At 36.3% G+C, this 19,995-nt stretch overlaps 1 protein-coding gene and 1 long non-coding RNA gene across 8 annotated transcripts in view; one reads left to right on the top strand and one right to left on the bottom strand.

Annotated features, from left to right (window-relative positions):
- Positions 1-19,995, bottom strand: part of SPAG16 (sperm associated antigen 16) — a 981,998-nt gene that overhangs the window by 728,356 nt on the left and 233,647 nt on the right. The gene's annotated exons all lie outside the window — the stretch shown is intronic.
- LOC145542974 (uncharacterized) lies at positions 1,626-15,903 on the top strand. Its single transcript, XR_014080325.1, has 3 exons — positions 1,626-2,959; positions 3,250-3,945; positions 14,229-15,903. It is a non-coding gene; the product is annotated as an uncharacterized LOC145542974 (long non-coding RNA).

The raw sequence follows: 19,995 nt of genomic DNA, 5'->3' as shown, positions 1-19,995 counted from the left end.
GGTTGCTTCATGAGGTTAACATTTAAATTGTTAGACTGAGTAAAGCAGATTGCCCACTTCAACATGCAAGAGCCTCATTCAATCTATTAAATGCCTGAATAGAACAAAAGGCTTTTAGCTCTCTCTGTCTATCTTTGAGCTCCTTTGTGAGCCTTATTCTGCCATCAGTCTTAGATTCACAGAGCCTTATTCTGCCATCAGTCTTAGATTCACATTGAAACTTCTGCTATAGGCTCACCTGCTTCTCAATCTGGACTTTTAGCATTGTCTCTCCTGCATCTCTAGCTTGCTGACTGCAAATCTTGTTTTCTTATAAATAAAACATATACATACATCTACAATGGGTTCCAACTCTTTAGAGAACCACAACTATAACACAAAACTCTTGGGATGGAGAGCTGGGGAAGAGGAAACTGGCTAATAAACTATGAAGATTATCCACCTATCCTAATGTTTTATGTAAGATCAAATCAAAGAAAATTACAGGAATAGTATAAAAGAGAAAGAAAATTTAAGCATAAGCTGTTAGCCAATAATTCATTTCAGCAAGCCAAGGAACAGTTTGGAATTATAAGTTATCTACAGATGACATTTAAGAGAGCAGACAAGAAGTATACAATTCTTATTCAGCCCTTCAGAAATATTTTCTTAACAACTGTTCCTTCTTTTCTTCACTCTGTAATCATCAGGCTATTTATTTTTTACTTTACTAAAAGTAAACTGAGCTTTAATATTACAGTTTTTAACTGAGACTTTAAATTCTGAAATAGATATTTTACTTGTGACCATTTCTTCCTAAAGAACAAATAAATGGATCATAAGTACTTGAGAATATAACAGAATGACACTGAAGAGATATAACCTTTCCTAACACACATTTGTTCAATATAGATAACATAAAGATAATACTTTCTAAAGGTCAACTTTTTGACTCAAATAATTCATATTCAAAGACAAAAAATAACTAGGTTGTCTACAGAGTTTGTTTTCCCACCAAGTTTACATAGCATGATGATACACACCAAAATTTAGCTATGTTTCAATTTTAGGACCCATTACCAAAACATGTTAGCATCCCTAAAACAAAAAGAGAGAGAGAGAAAGTTTGTGAAACTCTAATTTCCTTAGTTCATTTGAAATCTTGATTGACTTTGGTCGAACTTTTTCCTTTGAACAAAAACTACAATATATAACATAAAAGAAGCAATTCATTAGAGTAGTTCAGCTCATTCTTATAACCCTTCATTTAAGTCTCAAAAGTCAGTTGGGTTCACAGTTTTTAATCATTTGGAATTCTTTTCAGCAATGTTGAGTATTCTGAATTTTGTACTCCAGTGAACCTGGCATCTGAGAGTCTTGTCTCTGTGACAAATACCATATTGCTTGACATACTGTTGATAAAAATTAATTTGATTATCTCATAAGGCATTTAAAAACCACTCAGTGTATACATAAAATAGTTATTAATACTAGTATTTGAAAACTATTTGATAAATATCATTTGTATAAAATATAATAATATATCTCTGTTTATCAAATAAAATGGCAATATTTGTGAAAACCTCAGAGAAACAAAGTTCATGGACATCAATTACCACATATAATTGGCCAAAAGTAACAGTGAAGTTAGATGTCATCATCAACTCAATGGACATAAATTTGAGCAAACTCTGGGAGATAATGAAGGACAAGGAGGCCTGGTGTGCTGCAGTTCATGGAGTTGCAAAGAGTCGGACACGACTTCAAGATTGAACAACAACAACAGTGAAGTAAATTAACTTAAAAAAAGAAATTCTAATAGATAAAATTTTTAATTAAAATGCCAACATACAGCAAATTTCTAAAATTTAGAAACAAAACTGTGTAATGTGATTTTAGCATGTGATTCAGTGTACCTTGTATAACTGTGCGAAAATTTTCTCAAAAATATTATGATGTTTGTAGAACTATGGCTAGCAAGAACAAGGACTTCGGTAAATTAAGGATGCAGCGAAAGTCATAAAAATGTAGAGTGAAACTATATTCTATGTATGTTATAAGAAGGCTATAAGGCTCCATGAAGACAGAGATCTGGACTGCATACCTAAAACGGTATCCCCAGTGACCAGTAAACTGCCATGATCAAAAATGTATGCTCTAATAATGTGTTATCTTAACAAATGAATAAACATATGAATGAATGAATGAATGAATGAATCTCTTTCAATACAAAGAAGAATTTAGGTACCAAAATCTGCAGTGAGTAAGGTTCTACTGAATTGCTGTCATCAATTTAGAAAACCTAGGGCAACAATGCTTACTAAGGCAGATACTCATAGCAGTTTTATTTCAGTTTTTCCTCATTTTAAAATGTCAGATTTTGTCCCCTTAAAATTTAATATCCTATGTTTCTATTCTGGCCATTTTATTTCACAAGTCTCAGCAAAATGCTTTTGTAACCTCCAGCCCTTTCATAATCGGGAGGACCAGCTGGCCATTGTTTAGCTGACAAGACATTTTCTCTGCAAAGAAAATTATTAACAGTGGTGTCAAATAATCAGAAGTTTTCTTCATGACTATGGAAGCAGACTGATAGAAGTGTATTTAATTTCAAAGGCCTGATAACAGTAACTAGGATATCTAGTTGCATTGCTTCCAAGTTGGTGCACACCTATTTCAGAGCTCACTCAGTGCCTTTGACTTTCATAGATCTCCTTTCCCTTACCTTCCAATACCAAACAACCCACAAGGATTACAGGTACCACTTAGACTCCTTAATGAGACTGATATAATCACACCACTATATATAAACTAGATAGCTAATAAGAACCTACTGTATACAGTAGGGGACTCTTCTCAATATTAAGTTATGATCTATATGGGAAAAGAATCTAAGAAAGAGTGGATATATGTATGCTGTGCTGTTTAATCTCTAAGTTGTGTCCAACTCTCTGCAACTCCATGCACTGTAGCTCATCAGGCTCCTCTGCCCATGGGATTCTTGAGGAAAGACTAATGGAGTGGGTTGTCATATCCTTCTCCAGGGAATACATGTATATGTATAACTAAATCATTTTGATGTACAGCAGAAACTGACATAACATTTTAAATTAACTATACTCCAATGGTGGCTCAGACAGTAAAGAATCCACCTGCAATGTGGGAGACATGGGTTCAATCCCTGGGTCAAGAAGATCCCCTGGAGAACGAAATGGCAACCCAATCCAGTATTCTAGCCTGGAAAATCCCATGGGCAGAGGAGCCTGATAGGCTACAGTCCATGGGATTGCAAAGAGTCGGACATGACTGAATGACTATCACTTCACTAAGCAATAATCACATGAATATCCAAAATTACTAAAATTTTGTACTTCAGTTGTTTTAATGTGAAACTTTCTTTAATCATATTCTATCATATTCCTCGACCCAATTCTTAAATGTCTGTTCTAAAAACACCATCTGAAATTCAGGTCAGAGAGAGGCCTCAGATTTAAAAGACTTTGATCTCCTATTTACAGTTTTTATACTCAAAAATGAGTATGTTCTGAAGCAGCAGAAGTGCTATCTGAAGTAAACATTACAACCAACTCAAGGCGACATAAAATCTACATAGAAACCTAAAATGCTATTACATAAAATTTCATCCTTAAGGGCCCATAAAAACCAAAATTTTAAAATAAGTTAGATTTCCCAAAAGAGACAATAATACAAAATTATTCAAGGTTCAAATCAGCCTAAACAATCTCTATAGCATTACCCAAAGCTTATAGGCACCATTAGAGCTTATATGCTCTAAATCAAGGAGATATTATTCCCCATAGAAAAATGAGCCAGGCCTTTTCTCTTATTAAATTGAAATGTATTTTCTATTTATCTGATCAGTTTAATCTTTGAATCTGCTATCAGTTCAGTTCAGTTGCTCAGTCATGTCCAACTCTCTGTGACCCCATGAACTGCAGCAATCCAGTCTTCCCTGTCCATCACCAATTCCCAGAACTTGCTCAAACTCATGTCCATCAAGTCGGTGATGCCACCAACCATCTCATCCTCTGTCATCCTCTTCTCTTCCTGCCTTCAATCTTTCCCAGCATCAGGGTTTGGTTTTTTTTTTTTTTTTCCCAATGAGTCATTTCTTCCCATCAGGTGGCCAAAGTATTGGAGCATCAGCTTCAGCATCAGTCCTTCCAATGAATATTCATGACTGATTTCCTTTAGGATGGACTGGTTGGATCTCCTTGCAGTCCAAGGGACTCTCAAGAGTCTTCTCCAACACCACAGTTCAGAAGCATCAATTCTTCCGTGCTCAGCTTTCTTTATGGTCCAACTCTCATATCCATACATGACAACTGGAAAAACCATAGCTTTGACTAGATGGACCTTTTGTTGGCAAAATAATATCTCTGTTTTTTAATAAGCTGTCTAGTTTTCTCATAGCTTTTCTTCCAAGGAGCAAGCATCTTTTAATTTTATGGCTGCAGTCACCATCCGCAGTGATTATGGAGCCCAAGAAAATAAACTCAGTCACTGTTTCCATTGTTTCCCCATCTATTTGCCCATGAAGTAATGGGACCATATGCCATGATCTTTGCTTTTTGAACGTTGAGTTTTAAGCCAACTTTTTTACTCTCCTTTGTCACTTTCATCAAGAAGCTCTTCAGTTCCTCTTTGCTTTCTGCCATAAGGGTTGTGTCATCTGTATATCTGAGGTTATTGATACTTCTCCCTGCAGTCTTGATTCTGGCTTGTGCTTCCCAACCAGCCCAGCATTTTGCAAGATGTACCCTGCATATGTTAAATAAGCAAGGTGACAATACTTGACATACTCCTTTCCCAATTTGGAACCAGTTTGTTGTTCCATGTCCAGTTCTAACTGTTGCTTCTTGACCTGCGTACATATTTCTCAGGAGGCAGAGAAAGGTATTCCCATCTCTTGAAGAATTTTTCAGATCACTGCGATTCGCACAGTCAAAGGCATTAGCATAGTCAATAAAGCACAAGTGGCTGTTTTTCTGGAACTCTCTTGCTTTTTCTATGATCCATCGCATTTTGGCAATTGGATCTCTGGCTCCTCTGCCTTTTTTAAGTCCAGCTTGAACATCAGGAAATTCTCGATTCATGTACTGTTGAAGCCTAGCTTGGTGCATTACTTTGCTAGCCTGTGAGATGAGTTCAATTGTGTGGTAGTTTGAAGATTCTTTGGCATTGCCTTTCTTTGGGATTGGAATGAAAACTGACTTTTTCCAGTTCAAAGAAGTAAAATTAAGAAATGTTGCTGGTAATTGATATTACTTCATGATTTGACATTGAATAACAAAATGATCTATCTTGAGGAGATTGACACATGATGAACATTAACTTTCTTTCGGCTACTAATTAATGAAGCACAAAACCACATTAATGAAGTACACAGTGGTGATAAGGGTACACTTTGATATATGATTGCATAATGAAGGCAATAATTTGCAGAAGAAATACTTCAAATTTTGATAAAAATTTTCATCTAATCTGCACAACAGTTAATTCTGCCATTTACATATGAGGATTACTTGATTCATATTTCCAGGGAATATAGTGAAACAAGCCTTAGAATGTCAAATTCTAATATTTGTTGGCCTACTTGGAATTTTAAGTTCACTGTGTTACTTGAAACAGTGCTACTCGAGTATGACTTTATAGTTAGTACAAAGAGATTCATGTGGTATAACAGGGAAATTCTAAAAGTGTTAGCTCAAGAACCATGTTAAACTTAAATTACCTAAACTCTGACAGCATATGAAACTTTTTAAAGTAAACTGAAAAGTGAAAAACGTGTCAAGTTTGATATATAATGAAAGAAAAGCTACATTTCTTTTCAAGCTAATTGACAATAAGGAGTTACTGGTCTATCTGTCTTTGTCTAACTTTTTCCAGCTGCAGAAACTCAATTGTTATTAAAATTGACAAGAAAAAAAATCAGGGGTATTATTAATGGAAGTAACCACATGATGTTAAATTTTTCACCACAACATCTCAGTGAATTTGAATTAATTGCATGATACTGGAGGTGAGAGAGTTCATAGGTGAGAATATAAATTCTTTTCAGTTTGTTATTGTTATATTTGATGGAATACCAGCCTATCATTTGCATCCTTCAAAAGGTAAATTATATATGTTTCTAAATTATAATCTGAAATGTATTGTATCCCCTCAAAAAAACCAACTATTATCCTTACTCAGTAGTACAGTTATATTTATAATTTGTTAAACATCGACTGTCAAGTCAAAAGAACCTTCTAAAACCATGAGGTAATTTAGATAGATAGATAGACAGATGAACAGACAGATGTGGATATGGTTACTATACTATTAGGTGAACTCCAAAACCACTACAATCTTTATGCTATTCTATTCAGACACAAAAATATATATTAAAACACCAGAGAATATATTTTAAAATAACACACACACATATGTATCCAAAATGAAGTTTTTAAGTAGAAATGAAAGGTTCAATTTTTTTTTTTAAACCAACATTCTCTTGATTGTCTCCTATGTATCTGGCTCTATATCAGGTCCCAGATACCTATCTGCAAGCCCCTGCCTTCAAGGACTGAAGCAGACAGAAATGTAAAATAATGAATTGCAGTAATATTTATTGCAGGCCTAGAAGAGGGATCACTGAGTGAGTGCAAAGGGAAATGGAAAAATTTTCAGGAAGTAATGCTATTTAAGATTTACAAGATGAATAGGGACTTGCCAGGTACAGAAAAAGGGGGTAAATGCAAACAGAGAAGAAAGCATGAGAAAGTGCACAAAAGCATGAAACATAATCCTTAGGAATATTTTTCTTGTAATGCAACATGAAGTTTGTAATGAAGTACAAAGTACAGGGAGGAGATATCTTGTATTAGCTCATCTCCAGGTCACAGAGCACCTTACATGTGATTCCAGGGAATCTGGACTTAAATTTATAGATCACAAAATACCATGGGAGAGTTTATTTAGAAGAAAGAACTTTGATATAGGTAACACAAGATGGAGAGGAAGTGATGAAGAAAGTGAAGTCTGCTTTGATTCTCTGGGTAAGGCACAACATTAGCTAACTGGGAATGCAGAAAAAGAAGCTGATCTAGACAAGAGAAGGAAATTATTCTGAAGAATTCCAGAGAAAACTTTTCTTTTTCCTCATGGCAAACAAGGTGACTTACAATATTGAGGCAAATATTCAGGATATATACAATTATGAACAAAAGTCACACTGTTTTAATTGTAAAAGTAAAAATATTTAAATGTCACAAATGCTGCAATATTTCACAGTATATTGTTAACAGGCTTCCAAGGTCGTGCTAGTGGTAAATAACCTACCTGCCAATGCAAGAGACATGAGAGACGTGGGTTCGATCCTTGGGAAGATCTCCTGGAGGAGGAAATGGCAACCCACTCCAGTATTCTTGCCTGGAGAATCCTCATGGACAGAGGAACCTGGCAGGCTACAGTCCATAGGGTCACAAAGAGTCAGACATGACTGAAGTGACTTAGTGTGCAAGTCATATTAAGAGCTCATGAGCAGGAGTAAGAGATAGATGATAAGAAAAATAAAGGGAGAAGGGGAAAGACAGTTTCCAAGTGATCAAAGTTATGACTATAATTCTATGAATTCGACTGAGGTCAACACTGCATCTTAGTATGCAGAATCTGGTCAGGGGTTAGGAAAAGACATGGACCCAAAGGAAAACATGGTATATATATATGAGAGGGGTATTAGAAGTCACACAAGATAACAAGAAGCATGTATGCCATGAAGTAGAGCTCCAAAGGCATTATATCAGTCTTCTTATTTCTGAGGAGGCTTCCAAGAAAAGGCATTGGCTAGCTAATTTTTGAAGGATAAAAGGGTAAATCAGGTGCTTTCTAGAAGTAGAAAAAAATTGGACTGAGGTTACTTTTCCCTAATCAGATGAAAGCAGGGATACAGAAAACTCAGGTAAACATGGAGGTGTTGATGATGTGGGGGTGATATCTATTAAAGTGAAGATTAGCATAGTTTTTAAAATCATTAAAATACATTCCAATAGATTATACTTGTCTATACTTGTCTGTTTCTTTCTTCCAATGGGAAGAAGAAAGGGGAGAAAGGGTCTCTGTTATAAGAACAGTACACTCAGAGTGTCAAACTGGTTACTCCATTTTAGAGATTCATTCACAGCAACAACCTTAAATTGCTTGCTCTGTGTTGCCCAGCAAGAAGCTTCATTAGTGCCATTCAAACTCTGAACTTCCTCCCTTCTTGAAGAACAGGCATGGATGACATTTCTAAACTGCACTGAAGATCCTTCTTTTGAAGAAGGACTTCCCACAGGCCTCCATAAAACGTTAAAGCTAAAAGGGACTAAGGAGTCATCCAATCTATTACCCACATTGTTAAGATGGCCAGATGCTTTCCAGAATATTGAACATCAAAGGACGGGGCAAAGACACATATACTTATTTTTAAACGTATTTGAGTATATATTAATAGCTTTTATAAAATGTTTAATTTTAAAACAAACACTCTAGAACAAATATTAATAAATGGAACTATAAATGCCTTAACTTTTCCTAATAGAAAGTTAAAATACTAGACTAGATTCAATCAGAGACCCTTTGTAAGGGTATTCATTTTACACATGAGTAAAGCAGGTAGATGCATTTTTATACATTACACTTCAGTATCCAGAGTAAAGCACAGATATATTTCATTATTCTAGAATTAGAGATCCTTTCTTTATGTTTAGGTCCCAATATTGTAATGATGAAAGCTTTTTCTTTGCATTAATTTCTTTAATATAAAAAAATTCACACATAAATGAGAGCTGTGGAGAAAAGAAATTTAAATGTGGTAATCTTTTAAAATTGCATATTAGGTATAAAACCACTGCAATTGATCAACTATTAAATTCTATAATACCTACTGGAATTTCATTCCTAATTTTGACCCTCATGATTTATTATCTTAGTGGGATTGCCTTCCTTGAAACATATCACTAAAAATTATATAATTCTCTTTACTAATTGATACTGGCAAGGAACACAGAAACTAGAATTTTTGAAGCACTCCTAAAACTATGTGCTATGCTAAGTCACTCAGTCCTGTCTGACTCTGCAACTCCATGGACTGTAGCCCGCCGGGCTCCTCTGTCCATGGGATTCTCCTGGCAAGAATACTGGAATGGGTTGCCATGCCTTCCTCTAGGGGATCTTCCCAACCCAGGGATCAAACCCAGGTCTCCCGCATCGTAGGTAGATTCTTTACCGTCTGAGCCACCAGGGAAACCCCCTAAAAGTATGAATGACTATAAATTTTCAAAACAGGGTCTTTTAGGGTTAGAATTAAATGATCTCTCCTTAAAAGTTAACTGATTTTAAAACATGTACTCCAGAATGGAATACAACTTAAGTGACAGATGTAACAGAGTCCTAACTCTGGAAGATAAAGATGAACAGATGCAGAAAAAATGGTACGATTATGCTGAAAAATTGTTGGCCTTTAGGTATTGTAGCTTTTGTAAGGAAATCAGCCATTTTTCAAGCATGTTTTCATAGCAAATTCCTTGACTTTTTACTTATTATGTATGCTTTTTTTACTATCAAGCTGGGCTGAGGATGAGGATAGGAATATTGATGCTTTCAGAAGATTCATAACTATACAGACCTGAAAAAGAACAGGAGGAAATACTATTACTCCTGAAGTAGAAATGACAGAATTTGTAAACTCAAAAGAGCACTTAGTATTCCCAATGTGCAAGGGAAATTATTCTCAGGGAAAGATGAGCTGTGGTAGAGCTCTTTGGGGAAGGAAAGGTGGGAAGTAGGGTCAATGCTGGCACAGGAAATGGCTAAAGAAACTTGATTTGCCACAGTCAGAACCTCAGTCCTGATCCCCTTTGCTCCAAATTGTATACAAAATCTGGAGCAATTTATAATGAACAATAGTGGGAGGAATCAGGAGTGAACTTTGGTAGTTAATTAAAATTTATAAATCTTTCAATTGCATTGAAAAACTAGCATCTTCCATCTGTTCACTAATAAAGTACCTAGAATTATATAGCCAAGTGCGGTGCTGCGGTGCTTACTAGCTCAGTTGTGTCCGACTTTTGCGACCCCAATGACTTCAGCCTTCTAGGCTTCTTTGTCCATGGGATTCTCCAGGCAAGAATACTGGAGTGGGTTGCCATGCCCTTCTCCAGAGGATCTTCCCAACTCAGGGATCAAACCCAGGTCTCCTGCATTGCAGGCAGATTCTTTACCATCTGAGCTACTAGGGAAGCCCATAGCCAAGTGAATTGTAGACAAATTATTTCCACTATGAGAGTATATTCATGCTATTAGTTATATACTATACAGTCCATGGAATTCTCCAGGCCAGAATACTGGAATGGGTAGCCTTTCCCTTCTCCAGAGAATCATCCCAACCCAGAAATTGAACAAGGGTCTCCTGCATTGCAGGCGGATTCTTACCAACTGAACTATCAGGGAAGCTCACCTTACTTGTCTCCTGAGAAATCTGTATGCAGGTCAAGAAGCAAAAGTTAGAGCCATATATGGAACAACAGACTGGTTCCAAGTTGGGAAAGGGGTACGGTCAAGACTGTATATCGTCACCCGGCTTATTTAACTTATATGCAGAGTATATCATGCAAAATGCTGGGCTTGATAAGCATAAGCTGGGATCAAGATTGCTGGGAGAAATATCAATAACCACAGATATGCAGATGACACCACCGTTATGGCAGGAAGCAAAGAGGAACTAAAGAGCCTCTTGAGGAAAATGAAAGAGGAGAGGCAAAAACATGGCTTAAAACTCAACATTCGAAAAAACGAAGATTATGGCATGTGGTCCCGTCACTTCATGGCACATAGATGGGGAAACAATGGAAACAGTGACAGGCTTTATTTTCTTGGGCTCCATAATCACTGCGGATAGTATCTGCAGCCGTAAAATTAAAAGATGCTTGCTGCTTGGAAGAAAAGCTATGACCAACCTAGTTCAGTTCAGTTCAGTCGCTCAGTCGTGTTCGATTCTTTGCGACCCCATGAACCACAGCACGCCAGGCCTCCCTGTCCAACACCAACTCCCAGAGCCCACCCAAACTCATGTCCATTGAGTCAGTAATGCCATCCAACCATCTCATCCTCTGTCGTCCCCTTCTCCTCCTGCCCTCAATCTTTCCCAGCATCAGGGTCTTTTCAAATGAGTCAGCTCTTCGCATCAGGTGGCCAAAGTACTGGAGTTTCAGCTTCAACATCAGACCTTCCAATGAACACCCAGGACTGATCTCCTTTAGGATGGATTGGTTGGATCTCCTTGCGATCAACCTAGACAGCATATTAAAAAGCAGAGACGTTACTTTGCTGACAAAGGTCCATCTAGTCAAAGGTATGGTTTTTCCAGAAGTCACGTATGGATGTGAGAGTTGGACTATAAAGAAAGCTGAGCACCAAAGAATTGATGCTTTTGAACTGTGGTGTTGGAGAAGACTCTTGAGAGTCCCTTGGACTGCAAGGAGATCCAACCAGTCAGTCCTAAAGGAAATCAGTCCTGAATATTCATTGGAAGGACTGATGCTGAAGCTGAAACTCCAATACTTTGGCCACTTGATGCAAAGAACTGACTCATTGGAAAAGACCCTGATGCTGAGAAACAGTGAAGGCAGGAGGAGAAGGGGACGACAGAGGGTGAGATGGTTGGTGGCATCACCGACCAGATGTACATGAGTTTGATCAAGCTCTGGGAGTTGGTGATGGACAGGGAAGCGTGGCGTGCTGCACTCCATGGGGTCGCAAAGAGTTGTACATGACTGAGCGACTGAATTGATTAGGTATATAAAGTCATAATGCTGAGATATGTGTTGCTCATCCACACTGTGTCCTAATTTTCTGCTCTTTTGAAGTAGGGGCAATCTACATTAGTGAACCACAATTTGGGAAACTTTATACATAAATATAATTGAGTAAGTATTCAATGTTATTTTTTCTTTTTGAATCACTAGAATACCGTTGAATTACTAAACAGTTTTTACTGTGTGTGTGTGTATATATATATTTGAATACAAAACCTGGGTGGTGCTAGTGGTAAAGAACTCTCCTGCCAATGCAGGACACGTAAGAGACTTGGGTTCGATCTGGGTTGGGAATATTCCCTGAAGGAGAGCATGGCAATCCTCTCTAGTATTTTTGCCTGGAGAAGCCCATGAACAGAGGGCTGCTTGGAAGAAAAGGCTGAAGTCCATGGGGTAGCAAAGAGTCAGACAGGACTGAATCAACTTAGCATACTCTCAATGTTTGAAAAAAGTCATTATCTGCAAAAAGTTCCATTTCAAGTACCATTTGATTAGTTTATCATTTAAATTTGAACTCATTTTTCTAAATCTTCCTTTTCCTACCAGGTAAGTACTTTGGCCACCTCATGCGAAGGGTTGACTCATTGGAAAAGACCCTAATGCTGGGTAGGATTGGGGGCGGGAGGAGAAGGGGACGACAGAGGATGAGATGGTTGGATGGCATCACCGACTCGATGAACATGGGTTTGGGTGGACTCCGGGAGTTGGTGATGGACAGAGAGGCCTGGCATGCTGCAATTCATGGGGTCGCAGAGAGTCGGACACGACTGAGCGACTGAACTGAACTGAAGTACTTTGATATAAAACTGATTGCACTTTCTGATACTTTCTTATCCAATTATAGTTTCTCAAAATGGACAGCACAATGCCATTTTGTTGTACTTTTGAGTTTTCTTGCAAGAAAACCTCACAAATGTATAAGATGACTTGTGTTTTGCTCAAAAATATTTTAAAGTTTTCCAACAGTCTAAGTCATTGTCATATTAAATTACTATAAGCCTTCATTGTAATGGTTCATATTCAATTTCCTGTTAATATAAGCAAATGACAATGTGTCTTCTTGATTGATAAGTAATGGACCACCTATAAATTTTCTATTAAAAAAGATAAAAAGGAGGAAATGGATTATCTGAAACCATTTTAAATTATTCATGTGCCTTGATGTTTAATGTATTATTTAAATAACAAAGAAGTTTCACATAATACTCAGGTGACTACTTTAAAATCACACAGAATAATTTTTCCAATCCAAGAACAGAAAGAGACAGTAATATACATATATATATATATATATATATATATATATATATACACATATGTGACTTCTAACTTTACATTTTCAAAGCTCATTGTTCCTGAGCTTCAGCTGTACTTCCAATTTTCTACTGCTAACAACAGGCTGGCTCCAAATAGGAAAAGGAGTACATCAAGGCTGTATATTGTCACCCTGCTTATTTAACTTATACGCAGAGTACATCATGAGAAATGCTGGGCTGGACGAAGCACAAGCGGAATCAAGATTGCTGGGAGAAATAGCAATAACCTCAGATATGCAGATGACACCACCCTTATGGCAGGACGTGAAGAAGAACTAAAGAGCCTCTTGATGAAAGTGAAAGAGGAGAGTGAAAAAGTTGGCTTAAAGCTCAACATTCAGAAAACTAAGATCATGGCATCCGGTCCCATCACTTCATGGCAGATAGATGGGGAAACAGTGGAAACAGTGGCTGACTTTATTTTTCTGGGCTCCAAAATCACTGCTGATGGTGATTGCAGCCATGAAATTAAAAGACGCTTACTCCTTGGAAGGAAAGTTATGACCAACCTAGACAGCATATTAAAAAGCAGAGACATTACTTTGCCAACAAAAGTCCGTCTAGTCAAGGCTATGGTTTTTCCAGTGGTCATGTATGGATGTGAGAGTTGGACTATAAAGAAAGCTGAGCACTGAAAAATTGATGCTTTTGAACTGTGGTGTTGGAGAAGACTCTTGAGAGTCCTTTGGACTGCAAGGAGATCCAACCAGTCCATCCTAAAGGAGATCAGCCCTGGGTGTTTATTGGAAAGACTGACGTTGAAGCTGAAACTCCAATACTTTGGCCACCTGATGTGAAGAGCTGACTCAATGGAAAAGACCCGGATGCTGGGAAAGATTGAGGGCAGGAGGAGAAGGGAACAACAGAGGATGAGATGGCTGGATGGCATCACCGACTCGAAGGACATGGGTTTGGGTGGACTCAGGGAGTTGGTGATGGACAGGGAAGCCTGGTATGCTGCGGTTCATGGGGTCGCAAAGAGTCGTACACGATTGAGTGACTGAACTGAATTGAACTGAATCATAACTTTTCAGACATTAAATTCATTATTTGTCTTCCTACTCCCACCATCCAGTCTTCCTCATTATGATCCTAATTTTAAGGAATGATACAACCATCAACTCACTGAATCAAGAGTTCTTCTGCTATATCAAGGCATGTAATCTAGAGTCTAGTCCTCAAATCACTTGTAATTTGTCTAGGCTCTTCCACCCTCAAAGCAGTTACCCAAGTGAAGGACCTCCTCACTTCTCACCAAAATTTCTGTTTTATATTGTCTTTCTGCCTCCAATGTTAATAATTTCTAACACATCTTCATTTCTCAAGTGTATGCCATCATATCAGTCCCTTGCTTAAAACCGATCAATGACTCCAAGTTAAGTGTACAAAATTCAAAATCCTTTTTATGGATAGCATACAGCATCAACTTGATTTGGCCTCTGCCTAATGCTTTAATCTCATCTATTACATTTTCATTTTGTTCTAACAGTATATAATTTTTTTCAGATCTTTTCCACAACTAAGATTTGTTTCAACATATTAAGCTTCTTTCAGTTCTCCTATAACATATGGTTTTCTACATTTTCAGGTATTCTTAAAACATAGCTCTTTTTATTTTCATCCTTTCATCACCATTCACTTTCTTTCTACCACCCAACTCACCAGCAAATCATAGACTAAACTGTAAATAATCATTTCAGCAACCATTTCTTTCTAAATATTCTACCCTCAGTCTAACTTAATTCCTCTCCTGTTATTTGTATTTATAGGATTTAACATTTAGACATTTAATTATATTGTTAGTTTCTTCTCTTACTATGAACTCTTGGATGTCAAGAACCAAGCCTCTGAGGTGTGAATACCTAGAAGCTAGCATGGGACAAAGGGGAAGGGGTGGTAATATTTCAAAATAAGCCCTTTTTAATCTTGCTGGGTACTATTTCCTTGTCTTAGACATGAGTCAAAACTCAAACCAGTTCTGAGAATTTTGCCACTTCCAAAAATTATTTGTTAAGGTTAAATTTATGCAAACTTAAATGTTTACAAATTACTGATTTGACAAGATTATAATTTACCTCTCCAAGAATAGAAACTATGCTATGTTTTAGAGATAATGCAATTAAGAGATGGGGGGAAAAAAACAAACTTGTTATAAGTTGCATGGATAAAATTAATGTTTAGCCAGAAATATATGGTCATATTGAAATATATGGTCATATTTGGTTGTTTGCAGTCTAAGTTTTTATACTTAAATTCCTTCAGCATTCACAAATAAAAGTCAGGGGATATTAAAGATCCTTTAAAGGGTATTGTTAATCAATTAAGAATTAAAAAACAAGAAGATCTCCTTTTAGTCATGCTTCCTCCAACACACCCAAACACATGCTATTTGAACTCATTACTATTAAAATCTATTTCTTAGCTACCAATAAATCCTTAAAGCGCAGACATCAGTGAATAATGCTGATGACTGAGTTATTGAAATGGTGAAGTTTCTTTATCCTTGAGTATATCACCTAGATTTATTATATCCTTCTCCCAATCCTCCCTTTAAAAGCCTGAACTATGCCCATGTCAAATTGTTTCTTTTTTCTTCCTATAAGCAAAAAAGTCTGTAATTCTTCTTTCTCTAAAACTCTCTGAGCTCTCCCTTCTTTATCATGTGTCAAAATAATGATTTCCTGGGCAACTCTAAGCTCAACCTCAATTTCCTTCTGAACCTTATCATTGCTTTCCCATTTTCAAGTCATAGCTTGTTTCCACTGTGGTTGGAAGGATCCAAGATCAGTAACCCAATCTCATTTCCCAAAAGTTGGCTTCAAATGTTGACCATATAGAAACTCCAATGAAAAGTAAGTTACTATCAGGATAAAAACAGTTCAAATAAATTTATCCAATATCATATGTTAGAGGACAAAGCACTCTGCTGGGCGACCAAGGATAGAAGACCTTGGCTATCACATAATCCCCAGCTTCAAGGATATTATTATCTTACTAAAATGTACACTTCTACAATTAGATAAATCCATGATATTGCACAAAATGTCTGAGTGCCAGGTGTTTTTTTTTCTTTAATTAGCCAAATGGTGTGTGGAAGCATCTGCACTCATCTTGTTTATAATCTATTGCCACCCTTTAAACCTAAAATCATTGCTAACATCTCACTAACAGCTTCTACAAAATATTTCAAGTGTTTTTTTTAAAGAGAAATTCATATTTTGTAACAAAATCTCTTGTGTCATTGTCCACTTGAATGAGTTTTTTAAAAAAGAAATCAAGAGATCATGAGTATCAAATTGGGAGGGGATATTTTATAGGGAAACCCAGTTATTTCTTTGCAAAAGGCAGTAAAGAAAGTGATTTATATTTAGTTATTGAAACCTCAGATGAGATAGTGTTTTCCTCCTCAGCTATCTGAAAAAAATATTACCATCTCCTCCTTAGCTGTGTCTGACATATCTTTTATTTTTGGTCTTACATAGAAATTTAGCAACATCTAAAGTGCTACACACAAGCCTTTGAGGGACAAAATGCAGCATGGTTTTCTACCATCTGTTATTTCTAAAGAAGGCCAACGTGGTTAACAGGAATTTGAAAAAGTACAGTATCACAACTAATATATCTAAGAGCAGATGCAGTGAACAATTGAAGGAAAATTGCCAACATTGTCAAACATTTGAGAAAATATTAAACAGTATATAATATGGTTTGTTTTGTATCCAGTGTAGCTAATTATTTTCAAAACTAGATAGAGACTTTTTATTCACTGGCAAGTTGACATGTGATTCATCCCATTTGGAAAGAAGCCAGATTTTTTTCCAGAGAAAATAACTATTGGCAAATTAATATAGGAAATAGGGCAGTCAACTTATTTTCCTTTTAAAACATACTCTATGCTGCATATACAATTCTCCTTTATTTAAAATAACAAAATACAGAAACAATAGCATTATTTGCTAAAGTTACTGTAGCCATTCATTTGAAATAAATAATAAATTTAATAACATTCAATAAATGGTAATTCACCTTTCCTATTTTTGCATTTGAGTTATAGTTTCATATTATTTTTTAATTTAAGTATTATAGCATTTATACTATTGCTTCTAGAAATTAAAGTTCTGACTATTTATGCAATTAGTCCCTGGGGCCTAAACAAAAAAATCAATAAAAATGAACATTTTACTCATTGCAGAAAAGTGTCCCCATCTACCAAGATGCATGCAGAAAGTAACCTACGTTGTTACTTTTCCACTGAAGAAAATAATTTTTGATGATTATCTGGAATTACCTATGACCTCCTGCAACTCAATTTACTTCAGTACATTGAACATAGGGCTTCCCAGGCGGCTCAGCAGTAAAGAATCTGCCTGTAATGCTGGTGACACAGGAGATACAGGTTCAATCCCTGAGTCAAGAAGATGCCTTGGAGGAGGACATGGTAACTCACTCCAGTATTCTTGCCTAGAGAATCTCATGGACAGAGGAGCCTGGTGGGCTACAGTCTATAAGGTCTCAAAGAGTCAGACATGACTGAAGCGACTTAGCAAGCAAGCACACTGAACGTGCCATTCTATGCGAGCAGTGCTCCTTCCAAAACACAATTATCTAGCACAGAAAACAAGTTGAAACTAAATATCAAAAACACCTGCTTTAAAGTCCTCTGTTTTCCACTTTGTCCTGACCCTAATCCCTAATCACTGTAACTTATCATACAACACAGTTTCAACTCTCCCTTTGTTCCCCTGTCCCTTGTAGTCCATGACCCCCAGGCCTCAAGTGTTATGGCTACAATCTGTGCATAGTTGGCCATCTGTTTCCTCATATTCCGCATCCACAGAGTCAACCAAATCCCAAGAAAAACATCAGGGAAAAAATTTCAAGAAGTTTCAAAAGGCAAAAGTTTAACTGGAAACTATTTGCATAATACTCACTTTATAACTATTTACAAAGCCCTTATATTTTGTATTAGTTATTATAAGTAATTCAGATTTATATAAAGTATATGGGAGGACATAAAAGGTTATATACAAATACTACACCATTTTCTATACAGAGCTTGAGGATCCATGGATTCTGGTCTCCTCAGAAGGTCCTGGAACCAATCCCCAGTGGATACTGAGAGAGATGACTATACTCAAGAACCTTCTATTAATAAGCAGAAAATGTTTCTGTATAAAGAATTTGAGAACAACTGCTAAAAATAACTAATTGTTTCTTCCCAGCATACTTTTGTTGTTCAATCACTCAGTCATGTTCAACTCTTTGGGACTCCATGGACAGCAGCCCGCCAGGCTTCTCTGTTCATGGAATCCTCCAGGCAAGAATACTGGAGTGGGTTGCCATTTCCTTCTCCATTTTTTTTCTTCCCAGTATACTTAGTCATTTAAAAATTTAAGGTTGTGCATAAAGGTAAGATATATTAATCTGATTTATGATGTTAAAACGACAATTTAAAAAGAATATGATATAGAAGGAAAGTTGTATTATCTAAGCTATAAATTTCTGGATAGTATCAAAAGTAACATCTACAGATTCTGTATAGTACCTATTCCCTCTCTGAAAGTATTTTGAGAGTAAAAGGTAAGATTTTGTATTGTAAATAAAATGTAATAACATAATTTAGATTAAGGAAACTCAAAAGACAGGTTGTGTTAGAACATTTAAGTCAGAGAGTCTCTCTCCATTCCATAATTCACATTTGCCAAAATTACAGAATTGCCTTTGATGACTTTTTATGATGTACAGAGGAGAGAAGAGGGATCATTTGAAAAAGTATTAATGTCTAAAGCAATTATTTGGCTCTTTAACTGAAAGTTCCCTTGATAGGGCTTAGCTTTGGCTGAGGTTAGATGCTCAACTCACTATCACAGCATTTACATCTGAGCTAGACTTCTTTACAGTATCAGATCCACCTTTAGCTGACTTCCACCATCCTAGCGAAGTGGCAGACGTGTTAAGTTATTAGCACCACAAAAAGAGAAAAACTGAAAGCCTTCTTTTGCGCTACTCCCCTCCCCCACTCCAACATTTCCTAGAATTCCACTCACTCTAAAAAGGCCAGAAATAATATGTGATTAGTTTAATCAAAATCAATTTGGACTTAGCAATGAGATCAACAATACATGGTTCAAAAGTATTGTTTCCTAAAGAACACTTAAGGCCATTAAAAAGCTAAAGAGAAAAAGGTTAGCAGGCATCTGATAACAAATGTTCAGTACATAACATACTATATATTATTATAATATGATAAATGCTATGATAAATGTTTTGCTCTGATAAATTTAGTAAAAATGATTAGTAATTGTTAAGAGCTTTAGAGTTACTCAACAAAGTTATATCTTCATTTGTAAAACTAAATGACAGACTTGTGTTTAAATGTAAAATGTCAAAAAAAGTTAACTTGAAATAGAAAGAATCTTATGAAGCAAAACAAGAAGTCCATAAAAGAATATATAGGCTTACTTAATTACATAGTTTGTTTAACTGTCAAAAACCAGAAAAATGATAAGCTGGGAGATACACTGGCAAAACCCGTAGTATAGAAATAAATGTATGGCAGGAAGTACCTATAAATTCATTTGAAAACAGCAAACTACTAAAAAACTTTTAAGCAGGAATACAAATAAGACTTTCAGAAAAGAGGAAATGTACATCATCAATATAGTTGTCAAATGATGATCTATCTCAGTAAGAGAAAAGAAAGTTAAAACAACAGTGTATAACTTTCCATTCTGAGTGGAATAAAGTGATGAGGAACAATAACATGCATGCTGACAAGATTTAGAAAAATGGCACTCTATCCACTGTTGCTGAGGTTGTGAATCACTACAGTCTTTCGGGAA

This window comes from Giraffa tippelskirchi, chromosome 3, assembly GCF_054371585.1.
Source record: "Giraffa tippelskirchi isolate mGirTip1 chromosome 3, T2T-mGirTip1v1.2.pri, whole genome shotgun sequence".
Lineage (NCBI taxonomy): Eukaryota > Metazoa > Chordata > Mammalia > Artiodactyla > Giraffidae > Giraffa > Giraffa tippelskirchi.
The sequence above is the reverse complement of the archived record's forward strand: the minus strand, read 5'-3'. Positions and strand labels throughout refer to the sequence as shown.